Below are 11,395 nucleotides of genomic sequence, written 5' to 3' on the forward strand. Positions count from 1 at the left end.
TTGTCACACTCTACAATCAGAAAATGTTACAGTCAGCGTACAGCCAAGGAGGTAAAATGGAAGAGGAGGCATTGTATGACAGGGGCCACCTTCAGGCCTAGTCTGTGTTAGCCCAGACCCTGTGCCTCAGAACATCTTCCTCAAGCCTCTGTGGCCACAGGTAGAGTTACAGGTAAACTGGAAGTTTCGGTTCATGTTTCACCTTCGCCAAGAAGACTTCTCCACTCCTTGGGGACAAGCTCGCTCCCGTGTGGCTTGGAGCACTCACTCGCATCATTACACATCCTTTGACCTTTGCAAGCGGAGCACCCTTACTGCTGGGAAAACATTTTATTTGGGTTTTTGTCCCCAGTGTTTGGCACCATGCCTGATACTAGAAGACAAAAGAAATGCCTGTGTGGAGTGGATAATTTAGGGACCCTAGAGGACACCCATCTTCACCTTCTTATACGAAGAGTTTAGTAGCTAGGGAGTAAGATGACTCTCAAAGCTACGAGGGACACGCCTCAAAGCGAGGGCTAGCTCCCATGCTCTTTCTAGATCTAGACTTTTCACCTGGGTCAGGCTCCTTACTGAGGTGACAGACATATCAGTTTGACTTAGCTTTTCCAGCCAGCCCTTCTCTCGATTTCACCACACAAGGGGAAACGATAGTTGCTTCCACTCTAGAAGTCTCAAATCTTTCTGTGTCATGTCCACCCGGGCCTGGCTTGTGGGTAGAGCCACAGACTTTCCTAGGTGAGCTCTGGAGATTATTCCCAAGCCTGGTCTCTATATAACGGGAGGGCGCGGGTTTCCTCAGCTCCTCTGTGTCCCCTTTAGTCCACATAAGGCCTCCTCTGAATGAATTTAAGTGGCTGAAGAGGCTGCCTCTCATGTCATTGTGAGCCTCAAAGGCTTGGGGTGGAATTTGCATATGGCTAATTATGGTTGATTCTGACTTTAGAAAAACAAACAAAAAGCAACAACAAAAACAAAACAAAAAAACGATAGCAAAAAATCAGGTGGCCCAAGGGATCTGACACCCTCTGGCCTCCATAAATTTATACAGGTACACAGAAACACATAAAAACAAACAAACAAATTCTTTAAAAAGCTATTTGGAGAAAAAGTCTAGTATCTCATTTCCCAGAAGGGAAACTGTCCGTCTTGACCACTTGGACAGAATCCCAAGTGGATGGGGCACAGTGACTGGAGCTGGGACCTGTGGTTGGCTTGCTCTCTCAGGAATCACTCTTTGGGGGAGATGGTCCTCAACAGAGTGCTGCCGTGTCTGCAGCATCAGCATCTGCAGAGAACTTATTAAAACACAAATGCTTAGACCCCCTCCTCAGATAGCTCTGACTCTGGAGGCTGAGGCCAGCAAACTGCTGATCATCAGAACTGCCCCTCAGCTAAAGGGCTTTCTCCCGGTCAGAGCCTATCTCTGTAGCCACGCCATCCTTCTGCTGTATAATAAAGGTGTCTGCATTTTAAGGTTAGCAAACACTCCCCTGTCCTGAATGAACTGCAAATAGAGATGTTTCTTTCTAGCTAGGGGCTGCAGTGGGAGATGGCATCCAGAGAAGGAGCCTTCTTTTTCTTTCTCTCTCCAAGTTTAATGCCCTGCTCAAATGTCTTTAATTTTCTTGTCATAGCAGACAGGTTAAATATCTTATTTGCCCACCGGGAGCATCTCCTTTGCAGCCCAGCCTGCTAAGCTTGCATGGTATTAAAGACATTTTAAGAACTGATGCTCTTTTGTTTCTTTCAGAGAACCAAGGAAAGAGTAAACATGTTATTTCTTCCCTTTTCCATTTAAGTAAATCTCTTTCCTTCAGTTTTAAAAAGCTTCTCGCTCGGATGGGTTTGCGTACTTACATTAATCCCATCAACTTTCTATTCCTGCATCTTTAGAGGAGACGTTAGAAAAGAATCTCCCCGCCTCTTCCACTCCGGAACCCTACGCAGGCCAGCTAAAAGCCATTTCTGCGTAAAAAGCCAATCATCCTTTGGTGGCACACATAGTGGGGAGAATGTTTGCTTGTTAAACGTGTAATTGGTTAATTTGTAGTATGTGGATTCCACTTCTTTCTCTGCTGCCAGAGTCAGATTTGTTTATGGGCACTGCTACTCAGTGGGACTTTCTGTGATGACACATCTGTACTGTCCAGTACAGCAGCTGCTAGTGGAGTCCTTGAAACGGCATGTGCAACTGAAGAACTTAATTTCAAACTTTGTTTACACTTACATGTCAAAATTTAAAAGCCACGTGTGGCAAGTGGCCACCATTGTGGATTATGTAGCTCTATAACCGGTGTACAGGAGAACAGGCTAGCCCCCAAAGGCAGCTATGTGGAACTGTGGACCGTGTACAGGAGAACAGGCTAGCCCCCAAAGGCAGCTATGTGGAACCGTGGACCAGGGAAGAACAGGTCTCATTAGGAGAACATTGGCATTGGTGTTGTCGCCCAAGTTGCGCTAACTTCCCTCTTCTCATTCCCTATCCCTCACATCTGGCCACTGAGGACACAAACACAGCTGGAGAGAAGAGTAGACCCACATGTGAGAGGGCCTGAGCCACAAATGGGGAGTGGTAGTGTTGGCTGCTCAAATCTATTAGGCTACATGATATCAGAGTTCCTCTTGAGCCTCCTGTGTCCACAGCCAATGGTCCATGTGTGGGTCGACCAGTTGTTTGGTAGGAAAGAATACACAGGTGCTTTGTCTCTTGGCTTGCAATGGTAGGGGAGCTAAGTAGCTGGTGTAAAAGGCAGAGTCCAAACTGGGAAGCAGGGACTGCTGTGAGTGTTCACAAACTAGAGGTTTATGTTCAGAAAAAAGGAAAGACTTCAAGCCAAATGAGAGGGCAAGGCATCCCAGAGGTTAGGGTGAGCAGAGTGTTGCCATCTGTGTCCCCAAAGTCTCTATAGGCTGCGAGTACAAAGGCAATGGCAGAGGCACTGGAACAGGCCATAGCATTGGGGGATAGCATTTGAAAGGACTGCAGGGGCTAGTTAGGAGGGTCATTACACCTACAGATAGTGACCTGAGCAGAGAAGTGTCGCTTTCTCTCCCTGCCTTTAATGCTTCCACTGGTTCAATCCAGCTGGATGTCTCTTTACTCAGAGGCTGGGAGAATTTATCTCCCAGGTCTTCTCCTGAGACAGACCAGAGTGGGAACTGGGGAGAACCAGTTGTGTGTATAATAATGTGAGCCCTGTTGTTTTACCAGCACAGACTTAGAGAGGTCCCTTTCCCCCCTGCTTCCTACCCTAGGCGCTCTGTCTGGCACCTCCTTTTCACAGTGTACCCAGGTCAGACCTCTGCCTTTGGAAGGGAGTCTGTCGTATGGATGGAGCATGGCACGGGTCTCTTAGAAAGCACAGTGCAGTTAAGTGGAGTTAACACTGACAGTGAAGTTAACCTTTTTTTTTTTTTAATTGTGGCAAGATACAAGAATATCATTCCAATCATTTTAAAGTTCAGTGACTTTAAGTACATTTCTCATTGTCAGACAGCCAGTCTCCAGAACCCTTCCCTAGGTGAGCCTGGAACTCTGTGTGCATTAGGCATCACCCCTTCTCCCTCTCCCCAACCTCAACATCCTGACTATGCTTTCTGACTCCGTGAAGTTGAAGACACCGAGGCAGCTCTGAAGGGACTGGGGTCTTGCAATTCAGTCTTGATAGGAGAGCATTCCAGCAATTTAAAACAAAGAACATCTGGGTGCAATGACTGTGGCTGGGCTTTTCTTTTCAGAAGCAGAGGGCAAGATGTGCAGAAAGGCCAGCTGCTGTGGCGGCTCTCCGGGGCTGGTATTCTCTGCCAGATGTTGCAGCCTTCTTCCCGTGGGATCCAAGTTGATTCGGTTGCTGCTTGTTTTATGAGCAGGATTTTTGGACAAGAGGATTTCAGAAGTATACAAGACCCCCTAGGGTGGAAGATATGGTCTCCCTTGTTCCACTGTGAAGTAGCAACCCAGTTCCCTCCATACCCATCCCCTCTCTCCAGCTCAGTCACCCCAGAAGGGCCCTACCTGCCCTCCTGCTTCTTGGGTCAGCTGCCATTGAGTGGCCCCGCCACTTAGGTGTGACACAGGAGTGGCTCCATCCCAGGCCAACCTGTTGCATATATGCAGCATGCTTAGGTTTTGAACAACCTGCAAGGGTTTAGGTTGGGACCTAGAATAGAGTAAATATTTCCTACACTGAAAAACCCATTCTTACTATCCAAGTGAACTTTATGCCACAATTCTAGGTTAAGGTATTAATAGATTTGGCCATATGGCTTAAACAATTAAATATATAAAAAGTCGAGTCTTGGAGAAGGATGATCCACAGGCTCAAAGACTCACAGCTTGCTAGGGTCACTCATAGCTTGCACAGGGCTTGTTGGGACCCGACTTCAGGCCTTCACACTCCGGGCATTTCATCCACACACACTTTGCATGAATGGTTCCAGGGGTATCTGATGGAGGACAGCTTGGGTGTGTTCCTTTCTGATATGTCTTCCAGAGGTATTTCATGGAACCAGGGAATAAGCAGAGACTTTGGCCAATATGGACAAGGACCCTGGTGTGTTGGTTGTGTACATCAGTTGCAAAGTCACCACCAGCTTAAGCCCAGGAAGCTCTGGGTGGCATCTTCAGGGTTTGTTGAGATATGTTAGGTGCCAGAGGTGGCACCTGCAGTCTGACATGTGAGTGATCTCCTCTTCAAGGACCAGTAGAAACAGTCTAGGCTGTATAAGAGAATTCTGCAAGGCAGTTTCCCTGACTTGCTTTAAGAAAACTCCCATACCAGACCCTGAGTATGTCCCTGTTTTAGGTGACTGTGTAGGAACTAAGATCAGCCAAAGGAAAGGAGTGATGGCAGGACGCTGCTCAGGTCTGGGCCTTACAGTGGAGACGATAGAGTTGTGTGCAATTCACCTAGAGTCATTCGGAGTGAAAGGATGAGGCAGTGCTGTGCTGTTGGTCAGTGTTCCCCTCTGTATCCCAAACTCAGATTTCAACACAGCCAGGATGCTTGGCTTGGGGACTCTGCTTGTGTCCAAAGAAGATGAAATGTGTGAGTTAGAAGAGACACTGGTGATTGGTCCAGCCCTCTCATGTTCACAATGGAAACTGAGCCTAGTCTGAGGGGATGTAGCCACTACTTGGAAAGGGAAGGACAGGAGTAGAGCTTATTTACTCCTGGATCAAAATCTTCAGACCATTTTCTCTGGAGGAGAATGGTGCTCTAGCCTGACTCTGGATCCACTCAAAGGCAGTATGCCTCACTTGCACTAGCTGGCTACCAGCCCATGGTATTTGTTTCAGCCTGTTTCCCAACAAGGTCTGTGGGTTCCAATGATTACAAATTTCCATGCAATGTTCAATATGAACAAAGGTGTTCAAAAGTCCTTCCGCACACTAGCAGAGAGGGAATTCTTTCCCTAGGATTCTAGGACATAAATTAACTGAAAACATCTGTCTGTGAAGTAAGTAAGCAGACTGGAATCTTTTCTTCCAAGAACTTGAAGTGACTGAACACTAACTGGCAGGGGGCAGGATAAGTGTATCTGAACATTTGCCACATGTCTGTGTGCAAGGCCTTTCAGGTAGGTAGGCTTGGGGTGAAAATATTTTAGTTAAGTTGTTTTTGCTTTTGTTTTTGCAAGACAGGGTTTCTCTGTGTAGCCTTGGCTGTCCTAGACTCACTTTGTAGACCAGGCTGGCCCCGAACTCACAGTGATCTGCCTGACTCTGCCTCCCGAGTGCTGGGATTACATGTGTACACCGCCATTGCCCGGCTTTGGTTAAGTTTTTAAAAATAAAATTAAATAGAAATTAACTTTTCTAAAATTTTAAAACAACCTTAGATTTGCAAAAACTGGCAAAGTTAGCTGGAGAGCTTCTTGTGCATCGCACAGCAAGTATTGTCCTTTTCCCTATTGTCCAATATCTTCCATTATAACATGGGGCATAAAACATATATCCTCTGTTACCCTGCATAAATATAGTGCATTTTCCTCATCAATAACCAATATTTACATATTGTTAACTACAAGTTACATTGCTCTCAGCTTTCCTTATTTTTTGCACAGGGTTTTCTCTTTTTTTTCTGCTCCAGGATTCTGTCCGATACCACAGTGTTCAACTGTCCCATCTCCTTAGGCTCTCTGTGACTGTGGTCATTTCCTAGGCTTTTGTTATTTCTGAGGACCACTTGGCAGTTTTGAGGAACTCTGGCTGGGTGATTTGAAGAACATCTTCTAGTTTGGGTTGTTCTTGTGTGGAGGAAGAACACAGAAGTGAAGTGTCATTTTCTTCACCTGGTATCGGGAATTCCGGCCATAATGACTAGCATTGGGGCAGCTGACCTTGTGGTCTGCCTTAAGGGATATGCTGGCTAGACTTGTGTCAACTTTACACACAAACTAGAGTTATCTGAAAGGAGGAAACCTCAATTGAGAAAAGGCCCCATAAGATCTGGCTGTAAGGGGTTTTTGTAATTAGTGATTAATGGGAGAGGGCCCAGGCTATTGAGGGTGGGCTTGTGGTCCTGGGTTCTATAAGAGAGCAGGCTGAGCAAGCCATGATGAGCAAGTCAGTAGGCAGCACTCCTCCGTGGCCTCTACATCAGCTCCTGCCTCTAGGTTCCTTCCCTGTTTGAGTTACTGTCTTGACTTCCTTCAATGATGGGCTGTGATGCACAAGTGTAAGCCGAGTAAACCCTTTCCTCTTCAATTTGCTTTTGGCCATGGTGTTTCATTGCGGTGATAGTGACCCAGAATAAGATAGGAATGCTAGATTGCTTCAATATAAAGCTGCACAACCCACCTTTACACTTTTTTTTCTCCCTTTCTTCCCTTCCTCCTTTCTTTTTTTATTTAATTAATTTATTCAGATTACATCTAAATTGTTATCCCCTCATTTGTATCTTTCTGTTCCTCCCTCCCTCCCTCTTTCACCCTGTTCCCCTCCCCTAGGTCTGTTACAGAAGGGGACCTCCTCCCCCCCATATGGTCATAGCCTATCAAGTCTCATCCTGGTAGCCTGTTTATCCTTTCTCTGAGTGCCACCAGGCCTCCCCACCAAGGGGAAGTGGTCAAATATGGGGCCTGAAATTTGAGGGCAAATGGAACTAGAAATGATCATCCTGAGTGAGTTAACCCAGACCCAGAAAGACTCACATGGTATATACTCACTTATAGTTGGCCACTAGCCCAAAGGGGATGCTCATGAAAGTCTTCACTTACCAAGAGATTGGCATAGATGCGGGGACTTCCTACTGGGACTCTAGGTGAGAGACATATGGGAGAATGGGGAAATAGAAGGATCCAGAGGGTCCTAGAAACCTACAAGAAGAACATCTTGATGGATGGATCTGGACCCTGGGAGGGTCTGTTCAAACTACTGCACTAGTAGTTTGGATGCAGTAAACATTGAACCTCCTTTCTTTTTTTAATAATCCTTTCCTTCTCTTTCTTTCCTCCTTCCTTCTCCTCTCATTTTTATACAGGGCCGTGGTATGTCACCCAGGCTGGTCTAGAACTTGTTATCTTCCTATTTCAGGCTCATATTACAGATGCATGCCATGGCACTTGGCCTCTGTTGTATTCTTTAGATAGAGGATACTAGGCACAGCCTACACTCCCAGAGTGAGAGACCATGGTTCCTATCCATGGGGTGGAAGATTTACACAAGTGATTTGGAGTTCTTTAGCCCAAGTGTTTTCCTTCTTTCATGCTATTTTAAAATATGTCCAGTTACTTATTTATTTAATGGACTTGTGGATATTTGTTTGGTATTTTGTGTGCTTTAACTTTTTTTGTGGAGCAGGAGTCCCCTTGCTAACTTTTGCTCTCTTGCTAGTGGTGCGGCATGAAATAATGCTGTAACCATGTAGCCTGGATGGGACACTCGATCCTAGATGCCAGTGTGGGACACTTACCAGCACTTTATTGAAGCAAGCAACCCAGGAAGCAGAGTGTGCCCACTGATTCTTCTATCATGGCTGAGAGGGAGCATCAGCACAGTGGCGGGATTTTCCCACCTCCAGGGGGCAGGGAAGGAGAGCTTCATAGAACTGGTGCAGGCCCTTCCAGGAGGCAGGTGTTTGCGGAGCCAGCAGCAGAGGGAGCAAGAGTGCATGGCAGCTAGAACCGGTAAGAAGACAGCTTCAAGCTTCCCGGCTCTTCACTTACCAGGAAACTGGGACAGAGGGAAAGGCATTCTATTGGGACTCTAAATGAGAGACGCATGGGAGAATAGCAAAATAAAAGGATCCAGAGGGTCCTAGAAATCTACAAGTAGAACAATATGATAGGCAGATTTGGGCCCAGGGGTCCCGCTCAAACTAAGGCACCAGCCAAGGACAATACAGGGGTAAACTTTAAACCCCTTCCCAGATCTAGCCAATGGTCAGAATATTCTCCACAGTTGAGTGGAGAGTGTGATATGACTTTCTCACGTACTCTGGTGCCTCACATTTGACCATGTCCCCTGGAGGGGGAGACCTGGTGGCACTCAGAGGAAAGACAGCAGGTAGCCAAGAAGAGACTTGATACCCTATGAGAATATACAGGGGGAGGTAATCCCCCCCAGGAACAGTCGTAGGGGAGGGGAATAATGGGAAAAGGGGGGGGGGGGGAGGAATGGGAGGATACAAGGGATGGGATAAACATTGAGATGTAACAAGAATAAATTAATAAAAAAAAAAAAAAGCTTCCCGGCTCCCTCAGGGATCTTTGCTCCATTTGCTCTTTGCAGGTATAACCTTAATTTTGTACTCCCACCCCCCCACCAGGGCTTCTCAGATCTCCAAAACTTAAGGTTCCCTTCTGCTTTATCAATGAATGAGAAAGTGAAGCATGACCATGGCCATTTAATACAATTTTGGGACCAGCTTAAGAATAGTGAATGCTCTCAACTTTTATCTGTGACTGCGTGTCCTAAGTAAGAGATGAGCTAAAGCCTAAGTCCGAGATGAGGGAGGAGAGAGAGCCTCGCCCTGTTGACTGAAGGAGGAGGAGGAGGAGGAGATGAGAGGCAGGAGTGAGCTAAGGAGAGATGAGGACTTGGGTAAGGTTTCCTAGAGGAGGCTTAGGTTGGGCAGATTGGAGGCGCAGGGCCATTTTGGCATTGTTCTCAAAGACAAAGCCCATTTTTTCTTCTCCTCTTCCTCTCTCCCCTCCTTTTAACATCCCTCCTCCTACTCCTCCTCCCTCCTCCTCTCCTCCCTTCCCCTCCTCCTTCCTCCTCTTTTCTTCTTCTTCTTCTTCTTCTTCTTCTTCTTCTTCTTCTTCTTCTTCTTCTTCTTCATGAGACAGGATTTCTCTGTATAGCCTTGGCTGTCCCTGGACCTGCCTCTGCCTCCCTGAGTGCTGGGATTACAGGTATGCACCGCTGTGCCTGGATCCAATGTATTCTTCTTTCACACAACACATCTGGATCACAGCCTTCCCTCCCTCCACTCCTCCCAGTCCCCCTTCCCTGTCCTCTTCCCTAGACCCACTCCTCCTCCATTTCCCTTCAGACAAGACCAGACCTCCCAGGGATACCGACCAAACATGGCATAACAAGATGTACTAAGACCAGGCACAAATTCTCATATCAAGGCTGGATGAGACAACCCAGTGGGAGGAAAAGGGTCCCAAGAGCAGGTGAAAAAGTCAAAGATACCTTCATTCCCACTGTTCTGAGCCCCACAAAAATACCCAAGCTAAACAACCCCAGCATGTACACAGAGGACCTAGCGCAGACCCGCGCAGGCTCCCTGACTGCTGCCTCAGTTTCTGTGAGCTCCTACGAGCCCTGCTTAGTTGATTCCATGGGCCTTGTTCTCATGGTGTCCTTGATCTCCCTGGCTCCTACAGTTTTTCTTTCCCCTCTTCTACAGGGTTACACAAGCTTTGCTTAATGTTTGGCTGTGGGTCTCTGCATCTGCTCACGTCATCTACCAGAGGAAGCCTCCCTGATGACGACTGGGCTAGGAACCAGATGACGACTGGGCTAGGAACCAATCTGTGAGTATGGCAGAATATGTTTAGGAATCATTTTATTGACTTTTGGGGTCTTTTGGTCAGTTGTGTCTGTGAAGGGAAAATAGAATAGGAGTTTTGTACAGACCATTTTTGGGTTGAGATGGGAACAGGAGGGATCAGGTGGGGGAGAGAGGGATGGAGGGAGAGATGATTGAAATAGGGGGTCATTTAGGGGGCAATATGGAAACCTAGTGCACTGGAAACTTTCTGGAACCTATGAGGTTTACCCTAGTGAGGGCTGCTAGTAATGGAGGATGTAGAGCCTGAACTATCTTCTGTAACCAGGCCAGGCTTCCAGTGGTGAGGCTGGGACACCAATCCAGTCACAAAACCTTCAACTCACACCTGCCCTGCCTGCGAGACCCTCTGGGGGCAAAGATGTCACAGAACTTGTAGGAGTGGCCAACTCATGACTGGTCTAATGAGGCCTACACCATGAGAGGGAGTCCATACCCAACCTTGCTTGGATGGCTAGGGACCAGAAACTGGATGGCTCAAGGCCACTGTCTTATATGAGATTAGTGATACATCCCAAAGAATGTGACTGTATGCCAAACTGTTGGGGGTCTCAGACAGACCTTGATGGGGAGGGGACAGGCTGTCAATTACTGCTTGGCAGTAATTAAAGAGCTGATGGCACTCACAGAAATATTTGGGACATAATGTGTAGTGATTTTTATATTACTTATTTACACTGTAAGGAAGTGAGAAAATTAATCAGCTCCCCCCTTGTATGTCTGGGGATAGGTTGGCTAGAAAATGATGCCTGTCCAGGAAAGGAGGATAAACAAAGGGGCCAGAGAAATCTTTGCTGGGTAAGGTTATTCTATCTGTACCTCCATGCACTCATACATACATGTCTATGTGTACATATATGCCTTTTTATTTATCCATCATCCCAGATGTCTGTCTAGTATAGGGCTCTAGAAGGGGCACATTCTCAGAGTATACCAAGGTATCCTTCCTTGATTAGGCCAAAAGAATGGATTTTCTGGCCCCCAAACCTCTTCTACCTCCATGGCCAATTGGTTAAACAACTCTTGTTTGAGTCTCCACTTTCTGTGGTCTCATGTCAGGTCCTGAAAAGGATCAACGGTCAATATAGACAGTCTCATCCTCAGAAACTGCCCCTGGAACTGGGGAGAAGGCACATCTACTGTGAAAATGGTACAGCTCAGAACATGAAAGTAATTGATGGTGCACTTAATGTTTGCAGTGCACAGCTCTGAGAGACTGTCAGAGTACCGGTATAGTGGGCTCATATTTCAAAGGAGAGTTGAGTTTTGAGAGGACCTCACAAAGCCCAGAGGGATGAGACAGAAGAAGGGACAAAAATGGCGGGTTGCCTGGCTGCCATGATTGCTACCCTCCTCACTTTGTGCAG

Source organism: Acomys russatus, chromosome 5, assembly GCF_903995435.1.
Source record: "Acomys russatus chromosome 5, mAcoRus1.1, whole genome shotgun sequence".
NCBI classification, from domain to species: Eukaryota; Metazoa; Chordata; class Mammalia; order Rodentia; family Muridae; genus Acomys; species Acomys russatus.